This window comes from Corvus cornix, chromosome 7 (assembly GCF_000738735.6).
Source record: "Corvus cornix cornix isolate S_Up_H32 chromosome 7, ASM73873v5, whole genome shotgun sequence".
Taxonomy (NCBI): domain Eukaryota; kingdom Metazoa; phylum Chordata; class Aves; order Passeriformes; family Corvidae; genus Corvus; species Corvus cornix.
Genome location: NC_046337.1, coordinates 21946244 through 21964548, shown reverse-complemented (window position 1 = coordinate 21964548; position 18305 = coordinate 21946244). Strand labels below are relative to the sequence as shown.

The following is an 18305-nucleotide window of genomic DNA, read 5'->3' as shown; positions in this document are numbered from 1 at the left end:
GCAATCTAATTACATTCATTTCATAATTTCAAGTGATGGTATTTTGTAAACATTTTTAATGTATCATCATTAATATGCTAAGGAAAGAAATCTATTTCTGCCAAGAAAGAGGAAATAAATCTTCACTATCTCTTTAGTCCACTAGTTTATGTTTAGTATAGAACACCTTTTCTGAAAAGCTGTTGGAGACATATGCTCCCATTATTATCTCACAGTGATTTATCACTAACTCTAAAATAAACATTATATCCAACTTACCTGCTTGCTATTGCCCTTGCTATGCCATTTCAAAATATCTTAAAGACCCAGCATATGAACACTGATGTAGGTTTGTTGGGCTTGGGGTTTTTTTTGCCTGCACTCTGTTTTAGTATTGTTGCCACATGTATTTTTTCAAATAGTATTAAGTGCAAGGGAGAGAAACAAAACCAGAATTGCCAGCTGAAATCCTATCTAGAGAAGGCAAACTCACACGTAGGAACCAGCGCTGAAATTTTCTTATTGGAAGTATGCTGAGTGGAAGAATTTTCATGTACTAGGGGAAAGGGAAAACTCACTAAAATATAAGGTATGCTGTACTCTAAAGGCTGAAAGGATCTTTTCACCTATGTATTTGGGGCTGGGTGAGTCTGTGCAACCCTCAATAGCTTGAAACAGGCATAGACCATGGTTTAAGATGTAATTCTTCTGTGAGCTGCCCACAATGTCTCCGTTTGTGAAATCAGCCGCCTGTTTTCCACTTCCAGCCACTTTTGCAAGTAACTAATAGCCCTGGTTCCAGTAGAGTTAAGAAGGTGATTTCTTGTAGCTGAAAGATCACGGTGACCCAAGGCATAAGAAAAGTGGAACCTGTAGTTCTCTGCCTTAGCACATGTTGCCTGCCTCTCGGTTAACAAATCACAGGCTGCAGCCATTTCAGAGGAACAACTCCAATAAATTGTGAATATATGCTTATGTTTGAGATAAGAGTCCAGTGATCCTCTCAGTATAAGGGATCTTATTATGCCAGAGCCGGGTAAACCAAGAATAATAAACAACTCACCTTGAACTGAGATTCAGGAAGAGAGTGTAACAAAGAAGAGGGTGAGGTTGGGGGAAGTTATACTTGTGTGGCTACACTTTAAAAGAAAAAGATGACTGAAAGCCACTGGAGTACTTCCTAGTGGCTAGTCTTTTTTTATTTTGGTTTTAAATGTTTGATCTATGTTGCAAATCTAGTTCTCACACTCTGTACAGAATTAGAGATCAATTAAGGTGTTTGGTCACAGGATGCATCATTGCCTCAACTTAAAAAATGAGGTGAAAGAGGGAGGAAGGTCATCCCTTTGTTACTGTACCATTTTCTCCTTTGTTTTTAGTGGTCACTGTTAATAGCTATGTGAGGAAAGCTAGCCAAGCTGAGGCATCTCTGCTTTTTCACTAAAAACTTCACCCAGTGTCAGTAGCTCTTCCTTTAAGCCTCTTTGTTAAATGTCTTGGGCAGTGGATTAAGCCTGAACATTTAGGATATTTGTCTCCCTTTTGGAAAGGCTGGTTTAGGCTCATAATATGCAGGAAACATACTGACCTGTGCTGTCCTCTGCTTCCACTTTGTTCTGAGGTTGTGCAGTGGCAAAGCTGCTCTGCAGAAATTCTAGGATGGTTATTTTAAAAGATAATAAATAATTGCCATTGGGTAGAAAACTCTGATTGAGTGCAGCGGACACTACCGATTTAGGATTATTAGAATAGCACTTCATGGTTTTAAAGCATTGAAAAGAATTGCCTTTTTACCATGTTCAAACTGATGTATGCAAATTCAAAACCTGAAGGATTGCCTATCAATATTTACAAGATACAGCGTAAGTAATGCTATGAGGTCCTAGAGCAATGTTGCCCTGTGGAGGCAAGTCCTGCATTGCATATTTTTTTACTTCAAATGTTTCCTATTTTTCAACATCATCTCTCTAGTTATTTTATCTGGTAGGTCTTTAATATAAAATATAGGTACGCAGCACAGAATATCACAGTAAGTTTTTCTGGCAAAAATGCATGTAGCCTGCTAGAAGACAGGAGCTGAGGTTAAAAATAGTTAGTATGTAGCTGTTCAAGGTGGTGATTTGGGAGTTTAAGACATTCTAATTATTCACTAGACTGGTATGCTGCTGTCATCTTCACCAATTCAGAATAACACTTGGAAAAAACAAGTGACCCTCACTATCATACATAATGTGGCAGCTTAATTGGCAAGAAGAGGGTGAAAAGTAGGCTAGGAAAACCCTTTGAGACTGATGGAGCATATTTCAGTGGCTTCATCAAGATAATGTCCCCCAGGTGATTGAAAACAGCAAATATTTCATCAGGAAAAAAATATAAAGGTGCTTCAACTGCAGAACCCCAAACATATTATTAAAACCCCCTTTTATTTTAGGAGACATTCATATCCTACATATCTAGAGGAAAACGAGAAGAAAATGATTAATTTTAATACCCATAAATTATGGTGCTAGTGTACCTAAATATACCTTGCATTTGCAGTGAGGTTTTACTCAGGCTCTGTGACCATGAAATTCAGGGTACTTCAGTGTTATTTCTGTTCTGAACACATGTGCTAAAGGGCTTACTGTGTGGTAACCTGCACAAAAATGAAAGCAAATATGTATTACAACTGGAAGCCTATCGAGAGCCATCAGGCTCACAAAAGCTCACATTTCTTCAATATCCAGTTTACAGGCAGATCCTATAAAGAATCTTTTGAATAATAATAATATAGACCACAAATTAAATCATTAATTGAATGAAGATTTTGGTTGTTGTTGTTGTTGTTGTTGTTGTTGTTAGGACTATCTAGATAGCACAATAAAACGACAAAGGCAGGAACTTCTGGAGTTTCCTGGACAAGTACACTGATTCTGTTAAATTCAGATTTAAATAAATATTCAGAATTTTAAATATCTATTTTTAAACAAAATTCATGGTCCCATTATTAGAAGAGGTATGTGTCCCCACATCAATATAAAGTTAATCATACATATTTTTCAGTAATATTTTCTGTCAAAAATACATTGTTATGTGATTTTGCTTCTTTAACATTACTTGCATGTACCATGGCCATAAGCAACTGATTTGACCCAACACAATGCATGGGAAAATGGAAAATATTCTCCTGTCATTACCTGTACACACAGTGTAGGTTGTTGCCACCGAAGGTCCCATGTTCATATGAGCAGACTCGATGCTCTAGAAAGTCTGGATTAACGTGGGTACAGCTTTAAATCACTTATCATATTTGAAATGGAAATATGCTAGCTAGTTGTTAATTACCAGTTAAAATAATTGCTGATCAGCAGCAACTAAAATATTTGAGGGTAATAGTGTTAATCCCAGTTTTTTGGGCTATGTGTTTGTATCCCAAGATCACACATCCACATATATGCTGTATGCAGAGGGAGTGAGTCAAGTATCTGGATGGGCCTGGCTGGAGTACTTTTTTTGGTTTAAGACATGTTTACAGATGGTCTGAGCATGGATATTGTTTATGCTATTGGAAAAAGAAAAATTTGATTTCACAACCACGAAAATATAAAATGGGAATTTCGTCTGATACTGAAGTACAGATATTTATGACCACCATGCTCGGTGCTGAGATACAATCAGGGATATAATATTTATATTTTACTGGTTCTCTAATGCCTACAGCTTTGATCTGAAAGTAAACAGTGTCATTATAATGGGCCATACATGATCAGAGATGTTTCTTTCCAGCCTTATTTCTTCTAACAATTTTCAAGGCTGATAAAATCTTTATTCCTGAATCCAATAAGTAAATAAAAATACGAGGGGATGTTTCAATTACACAACCTATACAAAGAACAACCTATACAAAGAACAAAACATTTCTTAAACTGACTGCTGTGTGGTATGTTAATTAGTCATCAACAGAGAATGAAGGGCTCCATTAGCAGGCAGGTGCATGTGAAATGATGTTAAAGGAATATATATGCATGGAGCCTCAAATCTAACCATCTCATTTACAATCTGTTACTGAGCTAGAATTTAGTTAAACATCTTGAAGATGTACAAAATCTCTCTTGTAGAGGAGGCACTGGCCCTTAAGTAATTGGCAGCAGTGCTACTCATTAGAATAGCCCCTCATCTGAGGTGCCAAATGTGCCCTGTGTTGAGCTGTTCAATAATCAGCAACCAATCGTTCCTCTTCTCACATCATTCAGCATGACAAATCAGTGATATTAACCACACGGGTTAAGGCAAATGCCAGTCATTGTTTACATCTCAGGTTAGCCAGTTCCCTCTCAATCAATACAATGTCTCTAAAAATACAATACAAATAGACTGGTGGTGTAGGCTTCGTAAAAATCCCATGACTTCCCCACATTTCAAAAACAAAACATTAAATTGCAGAAGCGCAATACAAACAGTGGTATGAAACTGGCTATGTTTAACTTGAAGAATATAGGGACTGCACTCCTGAAAGGAACTGGTTGCTGCATTTGCCAAAACCCAAGTTGTAGGAGATACCAAAACCTGGAGTTTCAGAGTAACACAGTTTAAAGAGCCCATGTGCAGGAAACTGCTTAGCTTTTCTCACAGAGTCAGCTTGTCAGTAGTACACTCACCCAGAAAATGCCCAAGCTCTTCTCCAAAGCAATTGGAGTTAAAAGATGAAAAGCCTGGCATGTCCTTTCTTGCATGTGTTACTTCCCCTTGGTTGGCAGTGGATTTCAAACACTGTTGCACATCTTGTATTTGGCTTAGTTAAGTTCCTCTCAAACTCACAGCCTTCCCTGGTCTTTACCTAGCTGAATAATTTAGTGCACTTTATCTGTGTAATCTGTGCCTTTTATCACCTCAGTGTTCACCTGTGGTCAAAGATCACTGATAAATAAGGAAAGCAATAGAATTTGTAATTCAACCAGTACTATCTGCTGCCTTACCGTGCCAGCATTAGCCATGAGGGCAAGCGTCTGTTCGCTCTTATCCACAGCATATTGCTGATCATCCCTCAGTTCTGGCATAGAACAGTGCTGTGCTTTCCACCCTTTCACTTCCTGACTTCAGCAACAGCATCTCATAGAAATGAGTAATGAATCTGTGACTGAAATATTTACTTGGCAACTACATCTCACATTCTTCGTAGCTCATCACTAGTTTTGTAAGCAATAGTGATGGAAATCCACGAAGTACTGTGACTATCCCAAATTTAAAATGCAGATAATGCGCTTGTGTATGCATACCAAATCCTGCTGATTCTGTCTGTTTGGAGAGAGCTGCAGGCTAAGTGGAGCAGGGTGATGTGCTCTGAAGTTAACTGAAAGGATATGAATGATAATTCTAAAGAGAGAGGCTGGAGAGAAGGACAAGAAAAAGTAGCCAGTAATACTAGAAATTTCTTGAGCTCTCTGTTCCTAAACAATGTGTAAGCTCTGACAAAGAGGCATTTCCCTTGTTCTGCACATGATGTTTGTGATCTGCTAGATCTTGTCCCTGCAGCCAAGGACATAGTAACATTTCAGCTCACCTACTTCAATCCCCAGCTTTCCACTTTAAGCCAGAATCCTGCAGCTGGTTACCTTCTGAAATGGCATCATTTTTTCACCAGCTTTGCTTTCACTGATAACTGTAACACAAGAGCAACAGAGGGCTCCTTGAGTAGTGCCTATCATGGGGTCTGGCTGCAGGCTGAGCAGTAACATAGCACTAGTTACCTGGTGGCAGTCTCTCAACGTGGCTCTTTGTCTCTCTATTTTCTCCCTCCCCTCTCTTATTCCCCCCATTATCTATAAACAGTCACTGGATTTCCAAAGTTTTTTGTAACATTGGTTTTTGTCTGAATTTTGACTATATTTCCTGTTTCATTTCTAGCGCACAAAGGTTTTGTTGCATTGCTTTTGGTAACTCTCTTTACATAAAGAAATAAAAATCTATATGCCACATTTAAGTATGTATTTCTGTAGTATAGAAACTGGAGAAAAGAAAAGGCAGACTGTGGATGCTCAAAAAATTCAGTAAATACTCATAGGGGCTGTTATTAAAAGTACATTCATCCAGAATCACAATGGTCTCCCTGGGCATAACTGGGCTCCCTTGTGCAGTAAACGAAGCACCACTCTGGGAAAATGCAGTGGGGAGGGAATTTTTTTGCTTATGATGGGAATAACATAAGAAATACATTCTGAGATGGTCAGAATAGCTGTTACTGTGCTGAGCAAGCGTGGGTCTTTAAATACCCAGCCATATTTCTTTTTTTAATGGCTCATTTTATATACGGTTCATCATTGTACCACTGACCTTTTCTCTTCTGACTTGTGCTGGTGACATCATGGAAATGACAAGATTACCAGGAGCGATGGAAATAGGTGCTTATCATTGTACAAATTAGCAAAGAGCTGCCAGCAACAGGAACATGATAGGTTGATACGTCTGCTCTGGTGCAGATGAGAAAGCCACATCCCAACCATCTAAAATTGGCAGTCAGAATTCAGTCAGGGACAAAAGCTCCTGTTTGTCTAGGAGCTTCTTTCAGTGTGGGAGTATTCAGATGAAAATGTCTGATTATCATCTATTACAATATGGAGCTAAGCTATTTTTCAATAAATAAATAGCACAATTCCTTATGAGTATCTCCTATTTTAAATGTGGAGCTTAAGCATATTTTCTGGGCAGGATTTCAGTAATTACTTCCACATAAGAACCTCCCCACTCATTTTAATTCCCTTATTCAGTTTTACAGTTACAGTAAGCACTGATATGCTTTAGCTGTATTTCACGCTGGTTTTAGGGTTCTCATAAGAATTTAGGGTTCTCGTGCTATCATTTGAAATGCATTGATATTCCCAAGATGTTAGTCTTGACACAGTACAGTAATATTATTAGGTTTGTAGCAAAGCTTTATTAGTAGATTCATACTCAAGGTAAAAGTTAGGAATGGTCTCAGTACCATATTGAACTGGGGCCTTGGAAACATAACAGCTGATTTACTAGGATGGTGCTGCAGAGTGAATGAAATAGTTAAATGGATGTTAGCTAGGTAAGAGAGAAAGAAGATCACACAGAACCAAATAGTTGTGTAATCACACCCTGCCTATGATGTGAATGAATAGAATATTTTGAATTTTGTTACCTAGGTGATCTGCTGTTCTAACAGACCTTTGACTTCTGCCCCTGTCACCACCATCCCCCCACAAAAAACCAAACAGAAGACAAGAAAAACAAAACTGGATGCTGTTTTCTGTTTATAAATTTGTTTTCTGTGCATTGTCAGAAGTTGCAGGTAACTATGGAGTAGATGAGGTGAGGATTAGACTGCAGTAGGTCATTCCAAGGCCACTCAGGTGCAGCAGGTATTGACAGTGTTGCGATGACTGCAGGTGTAAAAGGAAATTCCGGTTTTCTTAATACCACTGCAATGTTTTTTTTGGTGGTCTCAGCACCTGCTGAGAATGTTTGCTTTTTATCATTCACTAACAGGTAAATGTTTATGTAAGAAAAGGCTTTTCCTTTATGCTCAAGAGTATGATAGTTTTTACTACCTCAAGACCCAGACTAAGGGAAGAAGTGAAACCACAATCAAATATACAGGGAAAAAAACTGTTTTCCTGGGAAGGTCACAATGAAGAAATAAGGAATGTCCTTCAATAGTCTTTGTGGTTTTAAGGGAAATAATTATGTAGTATCTTCTGCCTTTGCTTTGTCAGATTTTCCTGGAGCATTCTTTTGTCCTGTGTTCCCACTGCTCCTGTGGATCCTGCATGTGGTGTCAGTGAGATTGAACGAGCTGTACTGGGTAGCGCAGTGCTCTACAACAGAGAAAGATGGCAGAACAGCATCTGTTTCCCTGACTGCAGGCCTTCTGGTACTTCATTTGTATGTGCATTGCTGGAGGCTATACTAGATCTCTTTGCTTCTGTGGTTTGGTAATTCCAGTAGCAGGTAACTTTGGCAGCATTTCACATCCATAATTGTATCCGTGATTGTCTCTTAGTGACGTGGATGTGCTCATTTCTCTCCATGATTCTTTTATCCTAATTGCATAACTGGAGCTCACTGATGTCCAGCATGACTCAAACTGCAGACTGGGCGATGACCTTCATACCACTGTGCCATGTCATGGTTTGCCTACTGCTTTTAGATCTCCCTGTGAATAGAGACCTATGGGCTCCCTGCCTGGATTGTCATCTCCCTGGGCAGTGGCTCTTTGCAGCTACTCAAATTAATTAGCATACACAGGGAGGGAGAGAGCAAGGGGTTTGGGGAGAGACACCAGCTTTAGTGTAGGCAGGCTCATCTTTCTCTGCAGTCAGTGAAAAGGGACAGGTCTCCCCCACATACAGTCCTTGTTTTTCAAAATATTAAGTGACTATGCCAGCCATCACAATTCCCCTTGAGTTTTCAAATTTTTTTATCAGACACCTAAAAATTGGCTAGCTATGACTATGTAAACAACAATGAATATCAGCAGTCTTAGTCCAAATAAGGAATTACCAAAAACCATCAGATTACTATAGTTAAATGCAAGGTATTCCTCAAATTTGCCAATATATGAACGTCAGTAACTTTCAGAAAATGTGTCCAAGTCCCTGGCCCACTCACAACTTTCTGAACTCAGTTAAATATGCTGTTGATTAAAGTGCTTAGAATAGCACATGTGTAAAGTTTAATGCAGAGCCTTTCAGCCTTTCATTCTACATGTGACAGGAGATGCTTCCGTTTGGGCTCTTCATTTTTCTCGCAAAAGTGTGGGTGTAAGTCTCTTCCCATCATACTCCATACAAGCAGTCTAGACAGCCTTGCTTCCCAGGACAGCATTAGGCTTTTGGAGATCCCTCAGTGTATTTCTTTCTTGTAAAGATCCTATTGCATTGTCAGCACTTAGCACCAGCTAATAATTCTGGAGCCAGACACTCCCATCACAGGCCACAAGTCACTTCTATTGATTTCAAATACAATGCCGCTTTTATCTCCATTCCATTCAGGAAAGAGTGTGGCTGGGCCACCCCCACTATGTACATTATAAGAGTATCAAAAGGAACACATTGGAGGAACTCTTAGATAGAGGCAATGCTGCTTTATCTCAATTTCTGGAATGGGGCACATAAAAAGAAGGATTTTTCTTTTTTCTTTGAAAGTGAGATATTAGTTCCAATAAAATTATGGGAGTACTGTTGCTACTTTAAATATGGATGGGATATGATAAATTTTCCTCTTCAATTTGTAAGTCTTTTGAGCAGATGTTTAATAGTTACTAGTCTTTGTTACTGGCAAGAAACAAAAAGTTACCTCTTAGCCCCAAACTAACGGGCGTAGAAAACAAACAATTTCAGTGAAGAAGATTGTCTGGAAGAAGTCTGGTTTGATCAGGTTCCTTCACCATAACAAGAAGAAAGAGAAAAAGGTACATGAAATGAGCACAGGTACCACACTACCACGAGTGAGTGAGGAGAGCACATTTTAGAACTTTGCATGTGTCTTGCTTTGGAATCAATCTGAATGATGAACGGTGAGGAAGAGGGATTAGAAGGGAACCTTTAACTGTACACATTACCGAAACAAAGGCTGTTATTAAGGCACCAGTAGAATCTGAAGTTACAGACTGACATTAGACATGGCTGCTCATAGCAGGACCCAGGTGCCAAACTAGAAAAGATACATAATGCTTCCCATAGCAGCATCTGGCTTTTTGGCAGAGTCTACACACTTGGGCATTGATGACTGGATTTGCTTTGTAGTCTTTCAAACAGTTGCATTGCAGTGGCCCTGGGCAAAACTGCAGAACCTTTTCCTCCATAGCACATCATTTCACATAGCATTTCACAAAAGAATTACCACTGAAAATGAACATAGTCTGTGCAATTAGTCTGATAATTAAGATTTAAGTACTGGACAGAGATCAAAGTGCTTGTAATCTGCAATAAAGTTCCTAGAGTTGTAAGGATTTTCAAAATGTTAGCTTGTGCTTTATTGCACCTTCCATTTATTGTGTACCCATGATAGCAGCAAACACATTTTCCCAGTGGATATCAGCATGTATAACTGCAACACCTGTTACTACATAAGCCTGGTATTTCTCACAATATGATTACTCTGTCAACGACTGCCATAAAAGGTGGCATCTGTATTCATCAAAAAGAGTTATCAATAAATGTAAAGCCATACCACAATTAGAGATCTCCAAGGAAGGACAAATCCAACCAAAAAAAAAGTCAACGACAGTATTTAATTACTAAGATTGTTAATCAATAAAATGCCTTCATAACTTTTAATTAAATTTTTATTTGAACTGGATGTTTAGAAAATCTGATTCTTTGTTTTTGTTTCATTTAACAGTTGCACTACTAAAGTACTGGTGGCATCTGTGAACAGCCTTCCTCGAGGGGACACTTCATGTCTGTAACTGCATTTTGTCACCTACAGAGGGTGTTAAGAATCTTGTTAAAAATAAAGGAAATAGTTAGGAGACATCTCACTGTAGCCATTATTATAGTGCAAATTACCAGGTAGAGTAATCCAGAAGCTGTCACAAAAGGTTAGTAAGAAACAGTGTCAGGAAATCAACCATTCAGCAATTCATCATGGCCTCACACTAGCTCTAAACTGAATGCTTTTAAAAGGCATTGTGTTATGAGGTAAGGGACATTATCTTTTTTTTTTTTTTTTAACAGCATTGAATAAAGATAACTAGGAGAGTGGTTCTCTCATGAAAGATATAAAGACATAATGATGAAAAATGTCAATTATTTTATTGCATAAATCTGAAGGCAAGGTAAAAAACAGAGAGAGATTGCTACAATTGAAGTAGGCCATTGCAATATAATACCTCACCTTTATTTTAATTTTAATTTTGGAATATACTGTCTGATTTTTGCAATCCTTATTCAGACAATAAATGACAGGTTTTCTAGATTACCAGTCCAGTCCCTAGAGGCTTTGTAAGATGTCACGAAAATACAAAATTTGCCTTTCAATAAGTTTTTAAGAGTGAAGTCTTGATACTGATTTTAACACAGATTGCCATTGTTCTGTTAAGGGATATTAGAATACTTTGTTGCCATTTGTCTTGTAGGTAAATAAACATTATCTGCCTCTTCCTTTGACTTTCATGTTTAGCTAGTGAATGAGTGCCTTCTGAGGTTGACTCTCAGTAGTGGTTCTCTACTGCTGCAGTGCCACTGATGTGGCCGCAGCTGCTCTCTGCTGTACTGTGCGATTTCCATGGAGCACTGTCTGAGGAATGCCATCACTGTTGTTTGGGAGTTTCTTAGCTCACTTTCAGATTTATGTCAGAATGATGCCTTAGGTTTCAACTTTTGTATTTTTCAAATCCCATATGTAACTCTGAAACTTCATACAGCCTGTTAGCTACTGTTCTCTCATGCTGGTTAGATATAACAAACCCTCTCTGGGCCTGAACTCAAGGACACCTTGTTGTCCCAGGCCCCAAAATATATAAACTAAAGCCTCTGACAGGCGGAGCAAACTTGGGGTGATTACATCACTACCTGAAATTATAACTGGAGAATTAACCTTGATATGCAAATGGACCAAACTTATAAAAGTGTGAAAAACCCATGACCCATCGTCCATCTTGGGTGGAGCCCCTTGGAGGCTTTTGACTGCCCAAGGTGTACCTTTGAAGGCCCTTCAAATAAACACCTGCTTTTATTCTCTTAATCTTGTCTAGTCTCTGTTTTCAGGTAGCCACTTCAAGGCATCAAGAGCACTGGACACAAAACTTGGTCTTCTGTAAAGCACTAAAATTATACTTGGGGTTAGGGGTGGAACCAAACACAAAAACTCTCCAAACAGCCAAAATACTGAACCAGTAAAAACCCGATAGTTTGCATAGGCCAGTAGTGTTTTCCTGGTTAATCGTGGCTGGGTGAAGTGGAAGGAAGGCAGTAAAGTTTGCTGGAGGTAGCCATGCTTAAAATTTCCCTTTACAAAAGGTAGACAAACATATACTGAAAACCTGATGTTCAGAGGCTTTGTTAGTTGCCAGCATCCCCAGGGCTCCAAAATAGCTTTGTAATACTTAAGAAGCAGAACTCTGTCAGAAAAGATGACCAAAAACCCGTCTTTATATTCTATATGAAAATGTCTTAAGAAGTACCAGTAACCAGGGATTGCATTGGCATTAAAAAATACATAAGTGTTAAAAGATAGTTGTCTCAGATTAAGGGCATCCCCTAAGTTTAAGTGATAGCTGCAGGAGCTGTGAGGATGATAAACAGAAAGAGTAATGAGCAGAAGACTGTACAAGATGGCAAGGTCGAGCATACCACACTTTACTGAAACCTCTGAAAGCTCTTGGTGTGCTATACAGCCCTATGGAAAACCATGGAGAAGAATAATGCAATTATCAATTAAGAATTTTTTTAATGGGGCTGAGTGATGTTTAGATGGCAGAAAGTTTAATTGCAAGCACAAACTCACATCAGGTTTGCGTTGCTGGTTAAAGGTTATATTTATATCCAGCCTTAATGTGCTACCAAGGGCTGGTCTTCATTGCAATGTTAGTGATATTTCCAGAAGACTTGTCAGAATGGAACACTCACTTCTCATGGATATAAAAATACCCTTATGAACAGATAAGAGCATCAATCACTTTTAGTATTTGAATGTCAGATATGTATGAAAACCCTGCTAACTACCTTCAATAAAGAACTTTAAAAATTACTCCTCAAAATACATATACATGTATTTTAATCCACAGGAGAACAGATTAAGAGAACGCTCCTTCCATGACACATTGGATGAGAATCTGTCTTGTTGCAATGCTAAAAATTCTCAATCCATCAATTAAATGCAGATTCAAGGCACCATCTCATATGTCCTTGTCAAATAAATTATGCCTTATATCAAAGACCACACAGATTCCTACTGAACAAAACAGGAGTATGTCTGAACAAATCATAAATGTGAAATATGATAGAAATCAAAATGAGACAGACAATAAAATGTAAGATTTGTAAGTCAGATAGCATCTACCTTAGAAGTAATATTACCAGTACTCAAAATCTGTGATTAAAGAAATATTCATAATCGGTCACTAATTTTCCACACAGATTGGATTTTTTTGATAATACAAACTAGAAAAAAAATTGAGGGAAATTAAAAGAAGAAAAGTAGCAGATGAAATGGTGTTTAAATGTTCGTTTTTCTATATTTGCATATATATACAGATATTTCCCTTTATTTCTCTCCTTTTTTTCAATTAACAACTAAGCCGGAAAAACAATGCATGTTATCCAAGGACAAAGTTTGAAGACATACAATTATTGGGAATAGTCAAATGTAAAACCATAAATAGAAATTGCCTGCAGCTGTCATAATAACTGTCTGGGTAATAAAATGGTAGCTGAAATTCAGTAAGGGCAAAATATACATGCTGAAGTGTATGAAGTGTATGAAGAAATCAGCTCTGAGAAAACTACTGCCACTCAAGGAGGACATCTCAGATTGGGTTGCTTCTTAAAACCATGAACTTGGTATTCCTTAGTTTTCACAAAGCAAACTCTGTCAAGAATAATTTGGAAAGGACTTTCAAAGAAAATACTGAACTGATTAGACCTTTGATGTCCTTGCCTTGGATATAGCTTGTTGTTGACTCTAATCTGGTCAGATTAGAGTAACAAGTTACAGCAGAACTGATCTCTAATCAACATAAAACTACATTAGTAATGTGTGCTTTTCTTCCAGAATGAATGTTCCTCATTTTGTTTCCATTTATTAGGAGCTCTGCATGCTGAAGCAGCTTTCACAGATGAAGACTTGGAAGAGGCTCTAGCTGAACCAGAAAACCAGCTACAAGGTAAGAATTGTAAAGTATGTACATAATTAGATAATTATTTTTTTAGTGATTTAAGTAATATGCTGTACTTTATGGACAGCTGACTCCTGCCAATAGACTTTCACACTGATATTGCAAAGAAATGATCATATGCCTTGTTTTCTGATTAAAAATGAAGTTTTGTGGTATATAACTGAACAACAGCTCATTCAGCCAAACCAATAAACACCTTCAAAATGTCTTATCTTTATATGAATAGGCAGACATACTCATTCTCTAGGAGCTCACATTTATCAGCAATGATCACAAGTTCTTATTAATCCTTCATCAACCCTGCATTCATCTGATATTACCTGGCCTCCTGCATGAAAGAGGCTGTAGAAATTCACCTCACGGTCCATGCATCAAGCTTCCAAGTTCTTGGCAAGATATCCTGCTTCTTCAGACTGACATTAAACTCGATATAAAATCTTCAGATGAAGATGAATCTGCCATGTGGAAATAGTTCCAGTGTTTAAGTACCCTTTGCACTTTATTCTCGCTTTATGCTTCACTGTCTTCTCTCCAATCATTACATCTTCCTATACTCGTGTCTGTTTATAGGTATCAGATGTCTTCATCTGTAGATAATTATGGACCGTGATCAAATTATCTCTTAATTAACTGTGGATGAACTAAATAGACTGAGCTTATTCCAAATCTCTGCAGAAATGTAGGTTCCCACTTTTCAGGGTTTTTCTTTCTCAGAGTTTTTCTGATACATCAACACACTTCCGAAGGGTGGGTACATCCCACGCCAAACATCCTACTTCAGAAATAGATTTAATGTCACATATATCACTGCTATTACCACATTTCTCCCAGTATTTCCATCTACATCTTGAAGAACCACATTAGGTCTTTCTTTTTTATTCTATGACATCTTTTCCAGCTGCTTTTCAGCAATGACTTCCAAATCTTCACAGCCCCTACTTTCCAAGCATCGTTTACTGTCCTTCTAACAACTGGTGCATCACCCACAGCTCTTCATTATTTCCTTTGTTTCGCTTTTCTCTTATTCCTTATACCCAGAAAATATTATGTGAAAAACAACACTTCCTGAAAATGAAAATAAACCAATATGTGAATAGATGATATCCTCCCTAAGTTGCTGAAATGCAATCACAATTTCTGTCTCTCTTCACCACTACAACAGTGTTTTCCAATTACGAAGGAAGTGTGATACAAGGAATATGGAAAAAATACTTTGTTACTCTGTGAACCTTTTCTATTTTAACAATTTCTCTCACATTTCATCCTAAGTAGATGAGCAAGCACAGCATACATATATTTGCAAACACAAAAGAAGCATATGAATTGTGCTAATGATAGGGGTGGTGGGATCAAAAAGGAGATGGCAGTTCATAACTTAGGTTCATTAATCAAAACTGTTTGAGCTCCTGTCCATGGGATCTTGCAGGTCTGTTTGGGCAACCTGACCTGACTTTACTATAAGGTTCTTGTAAGAAATGGGTGATTATTTTTTCCCCTAATTTGAGATCAGACAAAAGTGATAAGGATTTTACCAGCTTTGGATAATATTATTAAATTAATAGCAGTAATATCGTGTCACATGTTCATGAAAATGAATAAATGAAATTGGCTAAATTGTTCAACAGTGTGCTCTACCATCCTGGATCAAGGTCAAGAATTTTTGCTCAGAGAGGCAGCAATATATGCACCTACATGGTGGAGATGAAAGCGGTGGGTATATGGGTATGTAACTTCCAATTTAGTTTATGGTATAATGCACATGTACAATTTTAGAAGCTGTCTGTCTGCTGTGTGGTCAGCTGCAGCCGATTACAGGAAGGAGGGAAGCACCATGCTCCTTCAGAGAGGCTTCATTTCTGCTCTTTCACTTTAATCTGGAGTTACAATCCTTCGGCTGACAGTGAGATGTGCCTTTCCTTTGTGGGGAAAAATATGACTGAGGTCTTAAGAACCTTATTGTGACTCAGTGAAAGATCCATCTCATCAGCTGCAAGTGAAGTTAAGCTGCTAAAGGAGAACATATATATATAAAAGACACTTTGCTCAGGCTATACAAAATATCACTTTAGATGATATCAGCTCCTGTATTCAGGAGCTGCTAGTATTTTCTGAAAGCATTTTGTCTCTCTCCATCTATGTGACCATTTCTAGCAGAGGAAACATGAGTGTAAGCTATTTTACATGCTCACAGCTGTTCAGGAAAGATGAGAAGCTGAAGGCCATGGCAAAACCCTTACCATGCAGATTGCACCGTGTTTTACCTACCACCGCTGTTAAGAAAAACATCTCCCATTCATGAGGCTGTTGGAGGCTTTAGGGATAGTACAGAGGGTCAGAATGGAGACTGTAACACTTGGGAGGAAATCTGTAATTTTTTTTTGTTTTAATACAGAGTTGTACCCCCGCTAAGTATCAGTTACCAGTGCTCATTTATGCAGCAGTACAAAGCCCTTTGTTAATTTCAGGGTGGTTCAGTGGGCACCCAGGCACCCCAGCAGTCACGGCTGGAGCCATGGCAGCCTGTCTGGGACATGACAGCTGGGAGAGAAGGTGGCTAGGGCATGGCTCTATGGCTCTTCCATGGCTTTAATAGGGGAAGGTACTTAAGACTTGCATCTGTCTGTAATGGCCAGTTTCACTACGCCATAGCCAGACACAAAGGGATCTTCTCAGAGGAGAAATCTCAACTCTTTAAGATATAACCTGGAAATGCCTCCAAGGTTTTTACAAAAAACAGAGAAGGGGAGGGGGAAGTTGAAAAAAAATTAGGTTGAATTGGAAACAAGACAAGCTTTTCTATTTGTTCACAAAACCTCTCTAAATCCTCATCTAAAAAAGTTAAATTAACATCTAAACCAGAGCAGATACTTAAATTTTTTTTGAGTGTTCCCAATATCAAGATGAGTACAGGGTTTTGTTTAATCTTTTTCGTATTTGGAACCTGTCCAGTGGAATGAAAGGTATGGCTGATGTGCTGCTCCTTTGGTCTTTCATCAAAGACAGTAGTCCCCTCTTTCTGCCTATCCTTTCATTGCAAAATGTTATATCAATCCTGATCATTCCAAAAAAGTCTTATCTACAGAAATAACAGAAAAATTAGAAAAGTAAGCCAAACACTTTCTCTTTTATTTAATCCCATTTCTTCCTTCCTACAACATATGTTTGGTAATCTTGGTATACGGGTCAAGAAAAATGAATTTTCACAAAAATCTGCCAAAATTCTAGCCCAGAACTATCCCAGTGGCTAAGTCACAGACGTGACTACAGTCTTCCATGGCATTCTCTCTTTCTCTCAATTTTCTAAGTTCTCTGAAAAGCCAAGCATCTGATATGAACATGTGAAGGTGAGAAGGGATACCAAACAAAGTGGGTATCTTTCTTACTCAGTAGGCCTGGATAAAAGCATACATTTAGAATTCGAAAAAAATTTTTGTTTGTTTCTTTTTCCTACTCTAGTGTGTGTTTCTTTTCAAAGATTGCAAGTGAAAATATGTAATAGGGACTTTCCCATATATATTGCTGAATTTTAGAAGCGGGAGTGGGAATGGAATATTTGGATCATCCCTGCTGTTGCTTCTCAGTCCTGACTACTGCTGTTCACTTCCTTATCATTAATAAAAGATCAAGGAGATGACACAGAGACCGTGGTGAGAAACAGCAAGTCTGTTTTGACATGAATTTCCAAGAATAATTCTGTTTCTGTACTGATGCTGAAGTATCACACAGGGAGGTTTTCTACTGGTTCAGTATGCACCAAAGAATGTTAATAAAGGAGATGGTTGAGTTAGTAATTCCCTTTCAGAAATGCTCTGGGACTGTGCACCATTGGGGTTTTTTGGATTGGTATATATAATACAAGCATGATGGACACTGATTATCGGTGTTGCTGCAAAATAACTAACATTATAGGTCTGCCACATCCTTGCCCAGTGAAGTATGAGTGCACCTGCCAGTGCAGGACATCCACATGCTCCCCTCGTCTCTACCAGTGGGTGGGAAACTTAAAACTGTGAAGAGAACAAGGGGTAAAAACTATAGGAGTGAGAATTTCCTGAGTATTAATAAAAGGAATCAGTATCCCATTTTTAACCAAAAAATCTTAAGGGACCTATACAATCCAGTAAGTCTAAAATTTAGATGTACAAAGAAGCTGAATGCCTAACTCTTTGGGGCTTTTTTGAAAATTCAGGGAAAAGGTGCAGTGTCCATTTCTTGGTGTCTCTGTGAAGAACACGTGCATGATTCCTTGCCTGATTTGATGATCCCTGAAATGTGGACATACATGCAGTCCAGCACAGTGGAATATTTATCAACAAAATAGGTAAGTGGTATTTAAATTTAAGCAGCCAAGAATAAAAATGTAGCAGAAGGCTCTCACAAGCTATTGCAATCTACTGAACTAATCACTCCTAATTAAATATTCCATATCTTGTTTTTGGAAAACTACCCAGAAGCATCCTTCAGCATTTGTTCAAGGAATGTTTTT

The 18305-nt window shown here is 38.2% G+C and overlaps 1 long non-coding RNA gene across 2 annotated transcripts in view; it reads left to right on the top strand.

Annotated features, from left to right (window-relative positions):
* Positions 1–18305, top strand: part of LOC109145672 — a 43983-nt gene that overhangs the window by 23477 nt on the left and 2201 nt on the right. For both annotated transcript variants that reach the window (XR_002047228.3, XR_005602408.1), the window contains exons 4-5: positions 13730–13807; positions 18009–18140. This is a non-coding gene — a long non-coding RNA (uncharacterized LOC109145672). The remainder of the gene's footprint in view (positions 1–13729; positions 13808–18008; positions 18141–18305) is intronic.